General features: G+C 41.3%; 1 protein-coding gene across 1 annotated transcript in view; it reads left to right on the top strand.

The window, feature by feature from the left end:
• The first annotated feature begins 3,031 nt into the window (after positions 1–3,031).
• The window catches only part of LOC311265590 (rho guanine nucleotide exchange factor 10-like protein), a 145,156-nt gene continuing 127,795 nt past the window's right edge, over positions 3,032–20,392 (top strand). The window contains exon 1 of the mRNA XM_084367403.1: positions 3,032–3,078. The gene's annotated coding sequence lies outside the window, so the exon portion shown is untranslated. The remainder of the gene's footprint in view (positions 3,079–20,392) is intronic.

Genomic DNA, 20,392 nt, shown 5'->3' with positions numbered 1-20,392 from the left:
AGACTAAATAAAATGGGGAGTCTTCGCTCTGTCGGCAGTATCCTTTCTCATGGGGAGCGGAAGTACACCTGCTCTTCTTCATCGTGCAGGTCCTACCCACTAAACAAAAGGAGGCTACATTGAATAACTCTGACTGTTACGCTGTTAAAATTGTCGGGTTTAAATCGGGCTCAGGCTCATAATTACAGTTAATGTGTCGGGCCAGGCCGGGTCGGGCTTGATTTTTTGGGCCTGATCTAAGCTCTACTTGGAGGTAAGTTGATAGCCTGTTGCTCTTTAAACGTTTCCCATAAGTAATGAATTGCGCTATATATCATTAGCTACAGCCTGCCGTACATTCACAACAACAACAAGTAATGAATTATAATGCCCTGCTGCTGCAAGCACACTGATTAGCAGCATCATGGTTGTCTCTGCTAGTCACGGCCTGAGCAGAGTAGCCTAATGAGTGAGTGAATTACAGGGAGGCGTATACAACGTAGGGCTGTGATTTAAACATTTAGTGTTGCATGGTACTCGCGGTGCCAACACGTCACGGTTCCTACACAACAGTACTACCGTGGATTACTAAACTACCTCAACTAAATTCCTCCCGGCTCCGTTCTCACTACAGCTGTTCTAATGTCAACAAACAGATCAGTGGTGCTGAAATTTGCGTTTCTCTTCTATAGCCTACACATTCTACATCTCGGAGGTCAAAAGCATCATTCAGTGTCATTTAAGTCGGACCGTCTGACGCAGCTGCTCCTGTACAGACCAGTAATGCTGGCTGGTTAGAAATATGTGCGTGAATTTGTTAAATTATTCGCCATGCGTGTTTGTTGACATTAGAACAGCTGTAGTGAGAACGGAGCCGGGAGCAGTAGCAGCAGCCCGCTACACAGTGGAAACTGGCACCGCGTTCAGCGGTAGTTTAGTAATCCACGGTAGTACTGTTGTGTAGGGACCGTGACGTTTTGGAACCGCGAGTACCATGCAACACTAAATGTTTAAATCACAGCCCTACGTTGTATACGTCTCCCTGTAATTTACTCATTAGGCTACTCTGCTCAGGCCGTGACTAGCAGAGACAACCATGATGCTGCTAATCAGTGTGCTTGCAGCAGCAGGGCATTATAATTCATTACTTGTTGTTGTTGTTGTTGTTGTTGTTGTGAATGTACAGCAGGCTGTAGCCAACGATATATAGCGCAATTCATCACTTATGGGAAACGTTTCAAGAGCAACAGGCTATCAACTTACCTCCAAGCAGCACACCACAAGGGAGAAGTGTGTGTAATGTGGAAGGCATAGCTGGCGCTGGAGCCAGGTCAAACCAGCCAATAGAAACTCTTCTCTCATCCACCAGCGTAGGCCCCGCCCATCAAGTGCAGTTGAATTCGCAAGCAAAACTTTAGAATTTGCAACCAAAGAGGACTGATTTGCAAGCAAAGGTTTTTAACTTGAAAGCAAAGAGGACTGATTTATAAGCAAAATGGTTTTGAGTTTTGATTGAAGTTGAAGAAATATGCTCTCTCATATTTCTTTTTCAATTGCAACCTGTTCTGTTTTGATCTAAAAAAAATAATAATTTGATTGCCACTTACTCTCTTTTGCTCTCAAATCTCTTTTTTGGTTTCAAATCTATTCTATTTGATTGAATAATAAAGGAACAAAATTCTCTCCATAGCATGTTGGTTTTTATTTACTATGTATTATTTTACATATTTTATTTTGACACTTCCTGTTAAACCGATTTATTTTATTTTGAAAGGGTTTGGTAAACGGAACGGAGCGAATGGACGGTAAATTGATTGAGGAAGGTAAACAAGCGTCACATGGAAATAAGGAAATTCACGGATAAAGGGAAATAACTACGGTGTTGGACTAAACTACAAGAGTGATTTATTAGCCCGGTTGAAAGTGGCAACATGGTAAAGGCTTATGGTACATTTATGTTTGTGTTGAAATTAAAGTTCGTTTTATGTAAAGTAAAGCTAAATGCCACAGGCTAATTATTTTTATTTAACTCTTACGTTGTTGTTGTTGTTGTTGGTCATAAAGAATTGCTTCGAGGAATAAAATACTTCAGACCACCACCAGTAAAAGCTTCCTTAATTTTAACTGGCGCTACACTACTATTTGCAACACACACACACACACACACACACACAGTAACTTTGACGAGTGGTTAACAACACCGTCGGGTAAACTCAACATCTTAATTTTACCTTTTCAATGCTGTTTGCATTGGCTGAGAACTATAGGGATGCAGGCGCTTAGCAGTGACAGCAAGCGGGCAAAGAGGGATCAGTTATCCGGCCACCCTGCTGCTTGAGGCACTGAATTGAATTGAACGTGCGAAGCATTTGGCAAGGAGGGGCAGGTGGGCGAGGGTGTTAAAATTCACAAGTTCACTTGCAGTATACTTTCATAAACTGAAAAGTGGACTAGAAGTAGGAGTGAACTAACAGTATACCTATAAGTTCACTTGCAGTATAGCCTGCTTCAAAGTATACTTTCATAAACTGAAAAGTGGACTAGAAGTAGGCTATATAACTAGTAAACTAACAGTATACCTATAAGTTCACTTATAGGCTAGTATAGTTGCAGTACAAAATAATACTTAGACGTAAACTAGTTGTTTACACAAAGTTTACTGCTCTTACACTTCAAGTATACTTAAAGTATACTTCGATAAACTAATTGGTGGGCCAATTTAGTCCCAAGAAGTATTGAAATAATACACTTATAAGTATACTATTGGTACATTGATATTGGTATACTTACTAGATAAAGTATACTTGGGAAATATACTTGAACTTTACTTAAGTTTACTTGATAAAATAAACTTGAAGTAGGCCTACTCTTCTTTTTCGTAAGGGTGATTATTACGGTCAGAGCAGGATAGTAATGAAGCGGAGCGCCTGTGAGCAGGGTGAGAGCAGTGCGGAGGGGGAGGAGGAGCAGGAGGAGGAGGAGGTGGAGGAGAAGAGACGGAAACACAACAGGAACACAAGCCTGTGTTAAAGCACAGTCCAGTGTGCGTGTGGAGCAGGGCTGCAGGGAGCCGGTGGACTGAACCGGAGGGACCGTGAGGTAAGTTATGTCTTAAGCAGAGATGGGAGATAAACGGGACGGCTTGTCTGCTTTGCCTCAATGTTTGGTTGGGAGTCCTACTTATGTCTGAATGCAGTGATGAGCTTGAGACACAGTGAAATCTGGCTGCTATTAGCTACTCAATCCGTGTGCCTTCGTTCCAACCGATTGTCTATTCAGACAATTTAATTTCTAATTTCTTCATGGCTGTGGACTGATGAGGAAGCCCACATATCTGCTTGATATTTAGGACATGCATTCTTATATGACGAGCACTCCCTGGAGATTGTCTTTATGCAGCTCACTTGAGTGCAGCGAACTGAAGCAGGTGTCTGTTGTGTTAAAGCAACATGCTGTAACGTTTTGACCTGAAACCAACAGCTTCAGTTATGTTGCGGTACAGTGTGTTGTAACAGGGTGAATGGTGTCTCTGTCACTTGTTTCTGCTTTATGTAACTTCAGTGAGAGGGGAGGATCACAGCGGTACATACATGTTAACTTCAACATACAAGTTTTAAACACATCACATTGTTATGATGTCATGAGTTCTGTTTGTAGTTAGCACCTACATTATATTTTGTATTGACCACAGTGGTGTTACACTCAGAAACTGTGGGGGGCGCCAAACCACACAAAATGACAATTTCCACATAATGTTGCTTTTATTACACCACAACATGAAACAAAATGTGTGAAAGGGACAATACAATCTCAGAACATCTGCTCTGTATTTGTCTATACATGGTGCTATAATGAGGTGAAATAAAATGGCTTCTCCTTATTCATTATGCTCCTTATTTATTATATTTAGTCAACAGGGTTTGTATTTCTTGCATTGCCAGACATTATTGTAACAGTAGAAGAAAATTCTCCTGTGAAATTTCAAGCCATCAGTACTGCCATCAACTATTAGAATATAAATAGGCCTACATAGAGTCCTATACATGTTGTAGGATAATCTATTCATCAATGCCATATAGCATTCATTTGAATCAGCCACTATAACATTTTTTTTTAAAAAGTGAACCGAGCCACCGTGGTGTCACCCATAGGTTTCTAAAGTCCAGACTGATAATGTTACAGTAAAGATAGATCTACCTTGTAGTCCCAAAAGTTTAAAAAACAAAGTTCTCGACTCGTGTAAACTTTTAAGCATTGGTCGACCCATTATACAGTATATACTGTACATGCATGTAAATTTATGTATGATTTACTTTTACTTGCACTTAAAAGTATATTTACAATCCGATATTTTCCCCAATTACTCAGGTATCATTCATGTGATTGACTTTCACTTTTACCAAAGTAACTTTTTATCACAATATCTGTCATCCACAATTAGCAGCAGCAGTTAGCAGTTACTCTGGTGATATGCTGTCCCCTGTCAAGCTGTCATGATATCAGATTTAAACTACACAATTATCATGGCCAAACAAATTCATGATAACAATTTTGTGATAACTATAGAAATTTGAATAATAATAATAGAGTGTATGGAGGTGGAGAGAGTCTGTAAGAAAGAAATTACATGTTATTTCTAGTGAGAAGGCAACCAGATAAAGTAATTAAATCTTCAGTGGATTATTCAGATGATAATATTATGTGTGTATTATTAACAAAAAAATCAGTATTTCAAATTTAAAGTAAAAAGACCTAGTTTGGTGTACGAATTCGACAGTTGTCCAATTCTTATATATTGCACAGTGCAACAACAGCAGGATCCTTGAAAAATATTTTATCATTATATTAACAGTACATAGACATTAATATTCACGTCCAGTCATATTCTGCAGCAATAGTGATGCTGATGCATTAAAAGTAAACGTCCCCTGCCGCGTATCTCACTTTGAACCTGCCGTTTTTTCTTAATTCAACTTGGCAAAAGAGATTGTTCTTTGCAGAGCCTTTTATCTGAATATGTATATCTTTGATAGATGCTAACAACATGACTTCTTCAAAAAATTAAGTGTTCTTTTTTCTTGTTAAAGTAATAGTCTTAGTTAAGACACATTTTTATGTCTGAATACCATTTTATGTCCAGTTGCCTAGTTTTGAGAATGATGAAAAGCCAAGGTCTCGTGTTTAAGTGGCTTGTCATCTGGAGTATCAGTCTGGGGAAAGGACATGTCTGGATTTGCTGTAAAGGAATGTAACATGTTCATGATGCCTCTGGCACAATGCAGCAAAATACAGCCATAGCTGGTTGTCCACGTGAATAAAGACTGGTTTCCCAACACCAAAGGTCTTCATAATACCTGTTGTTTTAACATACAGTGTGCAAACTGTATGTGTGAGTCATTGGACTTCTCCAAAGTTAGGACATCCTCTCTGTTTGGAATACCTCACATTGTGATTTACCATATTAGTACTATCTGTTTCACATTTATTTATCATTTATACATATTTCTGAGTGTGTTTATTCAGGTATGCGTGATCATAGTAATTATAAAAATGAATAATAATAAATGTATGATTAATAGATGTAGCAGGACTCAAAACATTGCTTGGTTTTTTTCATTCTTGTGATTTAAAAAAGGACATTAAATTGACCTTGTACCTTGAGTATGTCATTCTTTTTCTCTTTGTTATTTTCTCTTAATGCTCATTCAGAGAAAAGCTAATTTTCAGTCTTTGGTTTTCAGAAATATAGAATTGTTTTTCACAAGTATTTGTTTTTAAAGATGGCTCCAGCTGATTTAGCTCAAAACTCTTACAACATTTAGTGTTTCCCCTAGGATGAAGTTGTAGCAGCGGAGGTGTCATGCGCGCAAACATTTTTTGTACGTTCGCAAAGTGCGACGTCCGGGAGGTCTATATGTATCTATGTATCAACATGGATCAAACAAATGTTGTTTATTTCACAGATTCATGTTAGCTCGCGTTTTCCCAACACATGACTGTGTTTGCTGTAACGTTACTGTGCGACTCTAAAGTGAAGTTGCAGGACAGTTTTTTTCCCTTCTGTGAGAATGATGATCCTGACTCCGTGATCAGCATTGCTTTCTTCAGTGTTGACAGCTACTCGATGCTTGTTTTTTTAATCGTTGCACTGACATGTTCAGGTAAGCATAAAGTTCCTTGTTTATACAAGTAATTCTTTACTCGTGTGTGTTAATTGACCTGTAGCTATATGAAGCATCCGTAGCGCAAAATAATATAGGCTAACTAAGATAAAACCCAGCCATCTCCTCTCCTCCCCTCTCTTCTCCTCCCCTGATATGATCTGCACCCATTAGCCCTGATAAATTTACCACACATTTCACTATTAATACAACAGCAGCAACACTTCTGCAATCATTGCAAATTAAAAAAACAAATTTCTCAGTGGACACGAAACCTTTCTTAATAATAACACTTTTGCGAGAACGTGAAGTGTAGCTACTGCCATCTTTTCTCAGGTTGCAGTAGACAGAAGAGCTGTTTTATTCATCATTTTGACTTTTGAAGAAGAAAAGTCACGTTTATTTATAGCACGTGGTTTAAAGTCCATGGTACAAGTGACTTTATGGTGTATAAAAGTATTTATGTTAAGTGAAGTCAAGAAAGACTGGTTTTATTTTATTTTGTATAAAAACAAGTATTTATGTTAAGTGAAGTCAAGAAAGACTGCTTTATAAAAACATGTATTTTTTTCAGGAAATAGTATTTAAGTTAAGATACATTGTTTACTTACTTAAACGTTACTGTTAAAAATGCACTTCCAATAAAGTGAGTATTGGCAAAACCGGTTGTCATTTTTATGTTCAGGCGGCGGGGGTTGTTGGTGGCAGCTGCTGAATGTAACTAATAAAGTAACTTGTAATCTAACTTAGTTACTTTTAAAAACAAGTAATCAGTAAAGTAACCAAGTTACTTTTTAAAGGAGCAATCAGTAATCAGTAATCAGATTACTTTTTCAAGGTAACTGTGGCAACACTGGTCAGACCCAATATTTAATTCAAATAATCAAGTGTGTTAAATTTGTGTAATGAAATTGTTGTTGAAGTGATAATGAATAGATTAACTTAGTTAAATGAAAAAGCTACAGCACCTTGTTTAGTATTGCTACATTTCCCTTTTGGGGTTGGCCTGTAGCCCTGCCAATCTGCTCAATGTAGAGTTCAACAAAAGAAGGATAATATTATATGTCCTGATTCCTGCTAAATTGCTTGGCATGTAAAGTTATACACATATATTTCTATAGTTGCGTGGCTAAATGAGTGAACTCACCATCCCCAGCTCTAGCTAAAGCGGCACACAAGTAATTCTCACATCCATGTAAATCCGTGTACCCAACATTCTTTCGTTTCAAAACCAAATTTAAAAAACACAAAAACAAGTTTGTTTTTCTGTTATTCTCTTTTAAACCCAGAACGAAAAAAACGGGAAAAACAGAATAACATAAAACCACATTTTGTGCCTTTTATTCTGTTTTAAAACAAAAACAGAATAACGTGAACATTAAGTTTTAGATTTTTATTGTTTTGTTATTTTGATATTCTGAAAATTCGGGGAATGCTGGAGCCTGCTAAACTGACTGGAGACAACACAACACATTTCTATTTCAAAATAAAAGCATTTGTTATTGTAACCTATTAGGTCCGTTCACGAAGTATAAATGAATCTCCATTGTTCACGTTGTATAATGAAACATCCCATTATGGGGGGTATTTCCTATTTCATTGTCGTAAGACGTGTAATGCTGCTTGTTCCTTTATCCAACTTGATATTTCCGCCACTTTCCCACAACTGAGAGAGATAATCTCCGGGATTTTCAAAGTAAACACACCGTGTTTGAGACGAAGACTGAGCTGCTGCTGCTGCTGCTGCTCATGAGGTAAGTTAGTCAGACTTTTTTTTGTTGACCTTATCCACCAAACGTCTCCAACCAAACACTGTTTTAAATTTGTTGACCTGCCAGGAACATAGTTAGCTGTTAACTTCAGAACATAGCCAATGCTAACAATGCTATTTTGTTTGCAGGTAAAGTTGCTAGCTGTTGTAGCTAATGCTAACGTTATGCTAACCTTACTTGTTTGTTATTACCAGCTGTTTTGCACGTCATTTTAATATTTGTCCATCTAAGTCTGTGTGAAATGCCTACAGTTATGCTAGAAGTGAGTTAACTGGACCCTGCTCAGTCATATAAGTAAGGCTTAGGGGTGTTTTGATATTAATTTTGATGTATTAAACTGTAGTGTGGTCTGTGTTCACAAATGTATGTTACCAGCAGTGTTTGTGCATGCAGACAGACTGCAAAGTAAAGAAATATTCTAAATAATATAATTAATGTCATGTATCCCTATAATTAGTGAGTGAAAACTAAAGGTGCAATTAATACACTGTTCATCTGTGGATGTACAGTTGACACCATCAAAACAAAGAGGAAAGATGAACCTCGGCCATATATTTTCTTTATGCAGTCTTTATGTAAGACATCTGTCTTTAAACCTAACAAAATATTACCTTTTATTACAGAGTATCCAGAGGACCAGAGTAGAGAGCTTATGAGACCCCTGGAGAGGCAGATGTCTGACAACTGCCACCATAATCCCTGTACCCAAAACCTCAGCCATCACAAGCCTGAATGATTACCCTCACGTTGGTGATTATGAAAATGCTTCGAGAGACTACTGCCCCACATTAAGGCATGCATCCCTCCTGACCTCGACCAACACCAATTTGCATACAGGACCAATTGATCCACTACACAGAAAACTGACTGACGAACTACAAACACTGGGTCTGGGAGACCTTCTCTGCAGGTGGATTAAGGACTTCCTCACCAACAGAACCCAGTGTGTCAGGATCAGCCACCACACCTCCTCCAGCATCATTCAGCATTCACCGGCCTCCCCTAGGGCTGTGTCCTTAGTCCAGCAGGACACCTCGCACCTCGGACACTCCCTGTTCCCCATCCTCCCCTCAGGCAATAACTATGTGCAATAACTGCTGTGTTTTTAGTCATTTATTACTGAGTAATCTATTTATCTATCTAGGAGTGAAGGAGTTTCAACACTGAATCAGTTTTGTATTTAAACACTGCCTTTTAATTAGAAGAGATGGTTAATCTTTGTACAGTACCCACATGAAACATGTAGTAGCTCATACTGGTCCCAGAAAATGAAATCATTATAAATAACTGTGGTATTGTATTACTCATTACTCATTCTCCATATTCTCTTCTCTCCTCACCCCTCCCACCGCTCCCCCTCCATCCTCCCTCACTGCTGACGACTTTGCAACTTACTTTATGAAGAAAGTAAGAGACATCAGCTCTTCATTTACTCCGATGCCCTCCCAGAAAGCACCTCCCCCAACCCTCACCTATGACAGCCTTACCCGCTTCAGCTCTCTCTCCTCTGAAGATGTTCACACACTAGTGACGTCTAACCGTGCCACCACCTGTTCCCTCGACCCGATTCCCTCCTCTCTTCTCCAAAGCATCTTGCACGACATCTTGCCTTTCATCACCACCCTGATCAACTCCTCCCTCACTTCTGGCCGTATTCCAGCTCCTTTCAAGACAGCTACAGTAAAGCCACTCCTAAAGAAACCCACTCTAGACTCAGCCGATACTCAAAACTACAGACCTGTATCTCTTCTTTCGTTTCTCTCTAAAACCCTGGAACGTGCTGTCTTCAACCAACTGTCTTCTTACCTTTCACAAAAGGACCTCCTTGACCCTAATCAGTCAGGCTTCAGGACGGCTCACTCCACTGAGACGGCCCTCCTCACAGTGACTGAGTCGCTCTGGGCCGCCAGAGCCTCGTCCCACTCTTCAGTCCTCATCCTCCTCAACTTATCCTCTGTGTTTGACACAGTCAACCACCAAATCCTCCTCTCCACTCTGACCAAACTTGGCATCACCGGCTCTGCCCTAACCTGGTTCACATCATACCTGACAGAATGCACCTTTCAGGTCACGTGGAATGGCTCCCTGTCCAAACCCTGCTCCCTGGATACTGGTGTCCCTCAAGGCTCAGTACTCGGACCGCTTCTGTTTTCACTATACACTAGATCACTAGGCTCTGCAATCACATCACATGGATTCTCTTACCACTGTTATGCAGATGACACCCAGCTGTTCCTCTCCTTTCCCCCATCCTCAAATACCCACGTTGCCACGCGCATCTCGGAATGTCTGGCAGACATTTCCGCTTGGACAACTGCCCATCATCTCAAGCTCAACCTTAGTAAAACTGAACTCCTCTTCATCCCGGGAAAAGACTGCCCTCACATGGACCTGTCGGTCACTGTTGAGGACGTCACTGTATCCCCATCATCGACTGCAAAAAATCTGGGTGTAATCCTCGACGACGGACTTTCCTGCACCCCCAACATCACCGCGGTGGCCCGATCCTGCAGATTTGCCCTCTACAACATCCGCAGGATCCGGCCCTTCCTCACAAAGGAAGCAACGCAACTCCTGGTTCAATCGCTGGTCATCTCCCGCCTCGACTACTGCAACTCGCTATTGGCTGGACTCCCAGCCTCTGCGACTAAACCATTGCAACGTATCCAGAACGCTGCAGAGCGCCTCGTTTTCATCTACCCAAATTCTCCCATGTGACCCCCCTCCTCCGTGACCTCCACTGGATTCCTGTTGCGGCCCACATCAGATTCAAGACCATGGTGCTGGCCTTCAAGGCCATTAACCGAAATGCACCCGTCTACCTCCAATTGTAGTGGGAGACTACTTTTCTTATCTTTCCAATTAATGCATCTGACTCTGAAAATCCGCTCAAGGTTGAAGTCCAAAAAATCAAAGACAAAGCAGCAGGTCCTCAGTCCAAAAGGTGTTTATTTCCAAAACAGAAAACATACATCCGTGAGCTACCCCGTGGGCAACTGAGATATCTCCCCGATTCTCCCCACTTTATACCCGTGGTCCAGGGTCCGAGCAATTCGCTCTACTACATCAGCCGGCCGGCTGGTACCGCCATCGCTGAGCGCAAACAGAGACCGCACAGCAAAATCCCGACTCTTCTCTGTTCTGGCACCTCAGTGGTGGAACGAACTTCCGACCAACGTCACGACAGCAGAGTCACTCGCCATCTTTCGCAAAAGACTCGAGACTCACTTGTTCAGACTTCACCTCGACCCTGCACCACACTACAGTTTAATACATCAAAATTAATATCAAAACACCCCTAAGCCTTACTTACTGTATATGACTGAGCAGGGTCCAGTTAACTCACTTCTAGCATAACTGTAGGCATTTCACACAGACTTAGATGGACAAATATTAGCATAACGTTAGCATTAGCTACAACAGCTAGCAACTTTACCTGCAAACAAAATAGCATTGTTAGCATTGGCTGTGTTCTGAAGTTAACAGCTAACTACGTTCCTGGCAGGTCAACAAATTTAAAACAGTGTTTGGTTGGAGACGTTTGGTGGATAAGGTCAACAAAAAAAAGATCAAAATCAAACACGGTGTGTTTACTTTGAAAATCCCGGAGATTATCTCTCTCAGTTGTGGGAAAGTGGCGGAAATATCAGTTGGATAAAGGAACAAGCAGCATTATACGGAAGCGTATTGCATTCACTTGAGTAATTTTTTTTTTGGTTTGTTTTTCTGAGTAATTTATTTGTCAACTTTATACAGGCACCTGAGGATGGTGACAGGTCGCCATTCCGAACGTTCACTTTCATGTTTCGGAATGCCGGCCCTTTTTTGAAAAAAGATCGCCATTCCGAACCTGAAACCCTAACCTTAACCATAACCCGGTCAGAATGGCGGTCCGTCGGAATTGGGGTTGCCCCCCCTGAATGAGGACTTTGCGGTTGTTCAGAAGGAAAGCCCATTCAGATCTGCTAGAAATGTATAGACATATACATAGTACATAGCAATGTACATAGTACATAGTACATTACTCCAGAATCAGTTGGACAGATATGGCAGTTTGGAGGTTCTCCCGGGAGTTCGAAGTATCGTGATAATTCAGGGAAAAAAAATTACTCAGAAAAACACAAAAAAATTACCACGAAAAACAGAAAATAAATTACTCTGAAAAACAGGAAAAATAATTAGTCAGAAAAACAGAAAAAAGAAACAAACCAAAAAAAATTACTCAGAAAAACAGACCAAAAAAAAATAAATTACTCAGAAAAACAGACCAAAAAATAAATTACTCAAGTGAATGCAATACGCTTCCGTAGCATTACACGTCTTACGACAATGAAATAGGAAATACCCCCAAAAATGGGATGTTTCAATATACAACATGAACAATGGAGATTCATTTATACTTCGTGCACGGACCTCATAGGTTACAATAACAAATGCTTTTATTTTGAAATAGAAATGTGTTGTGTTGTCTCCCGTCAGTGTAGCAGGCTCCAGCATTCCCCGAATTCGAGACCAAATCACCGCAACGGTCAGCCCTCCTGACCGAGACTCAGTGAACTTTCCCCCCAGAAAACAGCCTCTCTCCCCGCTAGTGAAATAGTCAGACAGCGTCCTGTTGACTGATGCTGATTATGTAATATGTAATTTAGACTGAAAAACGTAAATTTGTCACTTTCCAGGATGTTTGGTTGGTCGGGATCTTACAGCACATTATAACGGCATCCATATGATTATAAACAGTCAAGCGTGTACATGTTCAGATTAACAGGAGGACACCAGGAAACACCTTGAAAAAAACACATACAGTACAGACCAAAAGTTTGGACACACCTTCTCATTCAATGAGTTTCCTTTCTTTTCATGACTATTGACATTGTAGATTCACACTGAAGGCATCAAAACTATGAATTAACACATGTGGAAATATGTACTTAACAAAAAAGTGTAAAACAACTGAAAATACGCCTTATATTCTAGTTTCTTCAAAGTAGCCACCTTTTGCTCTGATTACTGCTTTGCACACACTCTGCATTCTCTTGATGAGCTTCAAGAGGTAGTCACCTGAAATGGTTTTCACTTCACAGGTGTGCCCTGTCAGGTTTAATAAGTGGGATTTCTTGCCTTATAAATGGGGTTGGGACCATCAGTTGTGTTGTGCAGAAGTCAGGTGGATACACAGCTGATAGTCCTACTGAATAGACTGTTAGAATTTGTATTATGGCAAGAAAAAAGCAGCTAAGTAAAGAAAAACGAGTGGCCATCATTACTTTAAGAAATGAAGGTCAGTCAGTCCGAAAAATTGGGAAAACTTTGAAAGTGTCCCCAAGTGCAGTCGCAAAAACCATCAAGCGCTACAAAGAAACTGGCTCACATGAGGACCGCCCCAGGAAAGGAAGACCAAGAGTCACCTCTGCTGCGGAGGATAAGTTCATCCGAGTCACCAGCCTCAGAAATCGCAGGTTAACAGCAGCTCAGATTAGAGACCTGGGGCCTCATTTATAAAACTGTGCGTAGGATTGACGTCAAAATTGGCGTACGCACGAAACACAGAAAGTGCTTACGCACAAACATATCCTGATTTATAAAACAGTGCGCATGCATGTCCTACGCCGATTTCCCTTTATAAATCACAATCCACTCTAAATGTGGCGCACCTGTGTGCGGGTCAAACCACGCCCATATTTGCCTATAAATATTCAGAGAAACGCCCCTCATGAATATTGATTCATCACTGAAATCATGCCGAAAGCAGAAAGAAAAGCCAAGAAACGCAATTTCACCCAGTGTGAGGTGGAAGTTCTTGTCGGGGAGGTGGAGAAGAGGAAGGCTTTATTATTTGGTGGACACAGTGTTGGGGTCACCAATGCCAAAAAGGCTCTAGAGTGGCAGCATGTGGCAGATGGTGTCAATGCTGTTGCCTCAGAAGGTCGGAGTGTGGCCGAGGTGAAAAAAAAGTGGTCAGACATCAAAGTGGACGCAAAAAAGCGCCTGGCGTCACACAGGCAGAGCGTCTGTGCCACGGGCGGGGGAACGGGCCATCCGGAGCTCACCCCGCTGGAGGAAAAACTGGCGGGGATCATCGGGGAATCCCTCCTGAGTGGAGTGGTGACGGAGGTGGAGGGGGACACCGATGCCGGCCCACAAGCAGAAGACCAAGGTATGTAATTTGTTTTCCCATATTTGAAATGAGTGTAAACCAAATGCATTAAAGTTGTGTTCACACTTATATACAGAAACGATTGAGACTCCGTTCACAAAACAAGTGACTTTATTCAACATTTCTTGTAGTTGCTGCGGGTCCAAGCGAGGTCAGTGGCGCTGCAGCTGAGCCATGTGCGCCCAGCGTCTCCACTGCACCTCGTGCATCCCAGCCCTCCAGCAGCCGTGTCCTGACAGATGCAGTCCTGCAGACGCAGAGAGACACCATCACTGCAATAAATGAAGTTGCTAGAGAACTGCGGGAGATAAAACATGTCCTGTCCGAGCTCAACACCACCATGAAAGAGTTTATCAATAAATGATTATTTTGAATTTGTTTCCATACCTGTATTTTCATAAACGACGCATCACATCCAAACGCTGGCGCACGGCAGCAGCGTTTGGCTCAAATGCCTGGGGATGGGGGTCCGGGTCGGGGCCAAGACGATCAGCGTCGGGGGGCAAGGCCACATCCTTCAGTTTTGCCACGTTGTGCAGCACGGCACACGCTCTGACAATACTGCAGACCTTCTCGGGCTTGTAGGCTAGCGTTCCTCCTGTGCTGTCGAGACACCGCCACCTGCCCTTCAGGAGCCCGATGGTGCGCTCGACAACACTGCGCGCCTGGCTGTGGCGCAGATTATAGGTCCTCTCCTCTGCGCTCTGTGGGTTAGGAAAAGGGGTGAGCAGCCACCGCTTGAGGGGGTATCCACTGTCGCCTGCAAGGTCGGTGAACGGGTTAAACACTAGTACAACATTGCAAGTCTCAGGATTTCCACATTAATTATCCGTACCTAGAAGCCACCCATCACGTACAGCGCCGGCCTCCAGTCTGCGCCCAACACTGCTGTGTCTCAGTATGAATGAATCATGGGTTGACCCAGGCCACCGAGCCACTACATTTGTAAGCAACATGTCTGCGTCACATACGAGTTGGACATTGAGGGAATGAAAATGCTTACGATTAATGAAAGCAAATTCATTCTCACTCGGTGCTCTTATAGCAACATGAGTGCAGTCAATGGCACCGATTACATTTGGGAAACCGGACATTGCTGCAAATTGCGCTTTTTTATTTGCCTGTTCACCCACCGTATAAGGAAACTTTATGTACTGATGCGACAAACCAATTATACCTTCTAACACGTCTGGCATAACACGGCTAAAGGTTGGCTGGGATATCCCTGACCTGTCAGCCAATTCCCTCTGGAATGTGCCGGTTGCCAGAAACCCGAGTGTTGTGAGCACTTGAAGCGGGACTGGCACGGCGTGGTTTCTGCGGGTGCTCCTCTCTAAGGCTGGGCCCAATGCCGCACATAGATCCAAGAGGACAGCTCGTGGGAGTCGGAAACGGCTCATCAGCCACTCATCACTGTTGGCTAGTGGATCTTGCTGGTCTCGGAAGTTCCGCTCCCTCCGTATCCTCCCGTTTGCCACATCCTCTAACAGTGCCAAAGCAGCCATTGTGCGCCATGACGCATTGTGAATACCTGCCTTTATATACCCATCTATTAGGTGGTATCTGCTACACGTGTGAGAATTACCCTGATTGACTAACAGTTCTTCAGACTAACAATATAAGATAATTATAGTCTTTCTTTGTATGGCAACAAAACACAGTTACAAAGTGTTTTATGCGTTATGCATTGAAAACGGAGATGAAACGAAATGGGCTATATGATATAGGATATTACACTGCATTCATATCAGTGTAAACATAATTTGCCCTACTGTTGTCTTACTATTGTCTTAATCATATGTTTCCCGTGTGCACTCCAGGGAGTATGTTTGTTTATTCATTGTAGAAATGTCATTTTTTACTGTCCATTTCTTGCAAATAAACTGTTCATATATGAGAGGTCATATAACTATTTATTTTACAGGATCAGTTTCACACAGTTTCTCCCGTTTCTTTCTTCTGCCGTCAGTGGCGCAGTTTCTCCTTACCCCAGTTATGTGCGTACGCATGGGTCAGAGTTGGCGTGGTGGACCGCACATTTTCCCGTCAAGTTCTCTTTTTATAAATCCCACGGTTTGCGTAGAGAGTGGCGTACGCCTTCTTTTGTGCGTACGCAACGTTTATAAATGAGGCCCCTGGTCAATGCCACACAGAGTTCTAGCAGCAGACACATCTCTAGAACAACTGTTAAGAGGAGACTGTGTGAATCAGGCCTTCATGGTAGAATAGCTGCTAGGAAACCACTGCTAAGGACAGGCAACACGCAGAAGAGACTTGTTTGGGCTAAAGAACACAAGGAATGGACATTAGACCAGTGGAAATCTGTGCTTTGGTCTGATGAGTCCAAATTTGAGATCTTTGGTTCCAACCACCGTGTCTTTGTGCGACGCAGAAAAGGTGAACGGATGGACTCTACATGCCTGGTTCCCACCGTGAAGCATGGAGGAGGAGGTGTGATGGTGTGGGGGTGCTTTGCTGGTGACACTGTTGGGGATTTATTCAAAATTGAAGGCATACTGAACCAGCATGGCTACCACAGCATCTTGCAGCGGCATGCTATTCCATCCGGTTTGCGTTTAGTTGGACCATCATTTATTTTTCAACAGGACAATGACCCCAAACACACCTCCAGGCTGTGTAAGGGCTATTTGACCAAGAAGGAGAGTGATGGGGTGCTGCGCCAGATGACCTGGCCTCCACAGTCACCGGACCTGAACCCAATCGAGATGGTTTGGGGTGAGCTGGACCGCAGAGTGAAGGCAAAAGGGCCAGCAAGTGCTAAGCATCTCTGGGAACTCCTTCAAGACTGTTGGAAGACCATTTCAGGTGACTACCTCTTGAAGCTCATCAAGAGAATGCCAAGACTGTGCGAAGCAGTAATCAAAGCAAAAGGTGGCTACTTTGAAGAACCTAGAATATAAGACATATTTTCAGTTGTTTCACACTTTTTTGTTAAGTATATAATTCCACATGTGTTAATTCATAGTTTTGATGCCTTCAGTGTGAATCTACAATTTTCATAGTCATGAAAATAAAGAAAACTCTTTGAATGAGAAGGTGTGTCCAAACTTTTGGTCTGTACTGTACGTCATCATCATGATGTGTACGTCACGCCTCCTTTGGAGCCGCAGCGCCGGCTTTCTGTGTGAATTAGCCTATACTCTGGTTCGTCTTTTACGCCGGAGCTGCTTGGTTCTGTGTGAACAACCAACGGCGGAGAATTGGCGAACCGCTGCGGCGATAATGCGGCGTCTCTGTGTGATTTCAGAGCTTCCCCGCTGGACACCCATTTCTTGCAACTTTTCTAAGATCTCATGATACGTCACTCCATTCATAAACATGTCATTAATTAGAGACATGTATGGCTCGAGTGAGGCCATTAGAATGTGGGACTCCAGTGGTCTACTGGGACTGGACCATAGACTGTACACAGTCAATGGACTGGACCGTGGGACGCTCAGACCGGTGTGTTGTTGCTCACCATGGATACCGAGCGAGTCGCTACACATTGTGCATGCGCAAAGCGTGGCCACACAGCAGAAATGTACCGTGGGAAATGGTATAACAATAACGGAAAATGTAAATTAGATTTATTATTTCGTTTTGGTTTCCTTGTTTATTATATTTTCCGTCTTGGGCTGAAAATAGGAAAACAAACACCAGTTTTCAATGTTTGGTGCATACAGAAAAACAGAAGAACGGAATATTGACTCGTATTTTCGTTTTTCGTTTGCCACACTAAATAGAATTGCATGATCACATGATACACGGACCCATATACATGTCTGCTCTTGTTTTGAAAACATGTAAACCATGTCCTTCTGGTTCAAAGGAAGGACCAGTCCAATCAGCGACGATTCATGTCACCCAAGGGTACCTACCTTTTCCGGTTTGGTTACAGTTTTTCTCAATTGCTTACAGTTTTTCTCAATTGTTTACACACAATTACTGGTACTTGAGACACAATGACCTCAACATGAAACTTGTGCACGAACCCCCTGAACCAATTCTGCTAAACTACAAGCACAATTCCTGCTTTACACTCAAATTGCAGTTCTAAAACACACTTTTTTCAGAACACTACGCACAATTCTCTGCATTTGGCACAATTTAAAATGGAGAAAATCTCTTGTTTTCACAAGGAACACACTGTTATTCAAAATTCTAAAGTTAATTGCCCTACTATGCACACTGACTCATCACATGGGCAAACACCTGTCACACAGTTTAACAATTAGCAATCAGAGCTTTAGAATAAAAGGGAAACATTATGATGCAATGTGGTTGAGGTGCTGTGGCCCGACCGAAACAGAAGAGAGGATGCAGCATGTTTTTTTTTATTTTTTACTGTAACTGCAAATTCTTCTGTTGTTTTGTATGTCGACCACTGTATGTGCAACTTTGTGTTGGTTGGGATGTACACCGTGTACATTGTTTTTGTGGGAAAAATTAAATATATTTGTTACTGTGTATTTGTGTGTTCTGAGTATAAAAACAATATTCTAAAATATTTTACAGCACACTTATGTATGCACTGTCTGTAGTAAGTGTAACACTGAACAAAAAAGGTGAATGATGAATGGAGAAGTGTTTTCCATTCATCATAGTGTTTTACATTGAGCACATCAGAGTTCAACTGGTTCTTATAAATGTCTATTCATATGATGGTTTGTGTGTGTCATTTGAAAACAAAATATCATTTTGAGAAGAAATAACGTAACAAATAACATTAAACACAAAACCTCAGCTTCAAGCACTCTGACTCCTCGTGCAAAATGAAACTTTCGCCTCAAAACAGATTTACCTGTGCTCAAAACCAAACACTGCTCTTAAATCATAAACAAAGGGATCAAAATGATATACACTATCAAGCAGTCAGAAAACAATACACCAAAAAATAGAAAACACGTTGTTCAAAACATATAGTTCTCAGGGAGAAGTACATTTTTAATCTCAAAACAAATTTAATATTTTTCCGTCATTGTCTTTTGATGAATGAAAACATATTCTATCATAGTAGCTCAAAATTGATCAGAAATTATACTCTGCTTTGCTCTTTGCAATTTTTTTTGTTCTTCCTCCTCCTTGTACCCCTATTTTTACAGTACTGTACCCTGCATCTCACAAGCGTGTCCTTTGTTTCTGTGATACTGTTATTCTTGTTTTTTGTTGACATGAACCTGCAACCAGTCAACATTTATTGAGCAGTCAGTACTGTAAACAAATGGCACAATGTTCAGGGCCAGACAATTTGTTTCTTCCATCCATTCTTAGACTTTCTCCGTCCCACCTTCAACAACCTGTTTGCTCTCTCTCTGAACTGGCTTATATTGGTTGTGTCACATGATTTGAAACAAGTGAAATCAATTTTGAGTGGTTGTGTTTTAATCAATGACATGTGTTCTCTATTTGTATTTGATTGTTGCCACTTGTGTTTACCAGTATGGGTGACATGTGCATTAGAGTGCAGAATGTGTTTTGAGAATGAGAATGTGTTTAGAGTTCTGCTGAAAAGTCTAAGTGAGATCTGCAAATTGTGTTTTACCATGTGAAATGGTTTAAGGTATTGACAACAGACTGCACAATTAACTAAATGAGTTCAGGCAACTGCAAACTTTGTTCAGCCAATGGGTTTTAGTGTTTACAGTTTTTCTCGATTGTTTACACACATTTTCTGAAAGCATGCCTCATACTCTCAGAACTCTACACACAAATCAAAAAACACACACACAGTGGGCAAAACCCCTCACTTCTCCTGCAAAATGAATCTTTACATTCAAAACAATATTATTTCTTCTCAAAATGATATTTTGTTTTCAAATGACACACACAAACCATCATATGAATAGACATTTATAAGAACCAGTTGAACTCTGATGTGCTCAATGTAAAACACTATGATGAATGGAAAACACTTCTTCTCCATTCATCATTCACCTTTTTTGTTCAGTGTTACACTTACTACAGACAGTGCATACATAAGTGTGTTGTAAAATATTTTAGAATATTGTTTTTATACTCAGAACACACAAATACACAGTAACAAATATATTTAATTTTTCCCACAAAAACAATGTACACAGTGTAAATCCCAACCAACACAAAGTTGCACATACAGTGGTCGACATACAAAACAACAGAAGAATTTGCAGTTACAGTAAAAAATAAAAAAAACCATGCTGCATCCTCTCTTCTGTTTTGGTCGGACCACAGCACCTCATCCACATTGCATCATCATGTTGCCCTTTTATGCTAAAGCTCTGATTGCTAATTGTAAAACTGTGTGACAGGTGTTTGCCCATGTGATGAGTCAGTGTGCATAG

This window comes from Pagrus pagrus (genome assembly GCF_965226575.1).
Source record: "Pagrus pagrus genome assembly, chromosome: 11".
Classification (NCBI taxonomy): Eukaryota; Metazoa; Chordata; class Actinopteri; order Spariformes; family Sparidae; genus Pagrus; species Pagrus pagrus.
This window is presented reverse-complemented; position numbering and strand designations above follow the sequence as displayed.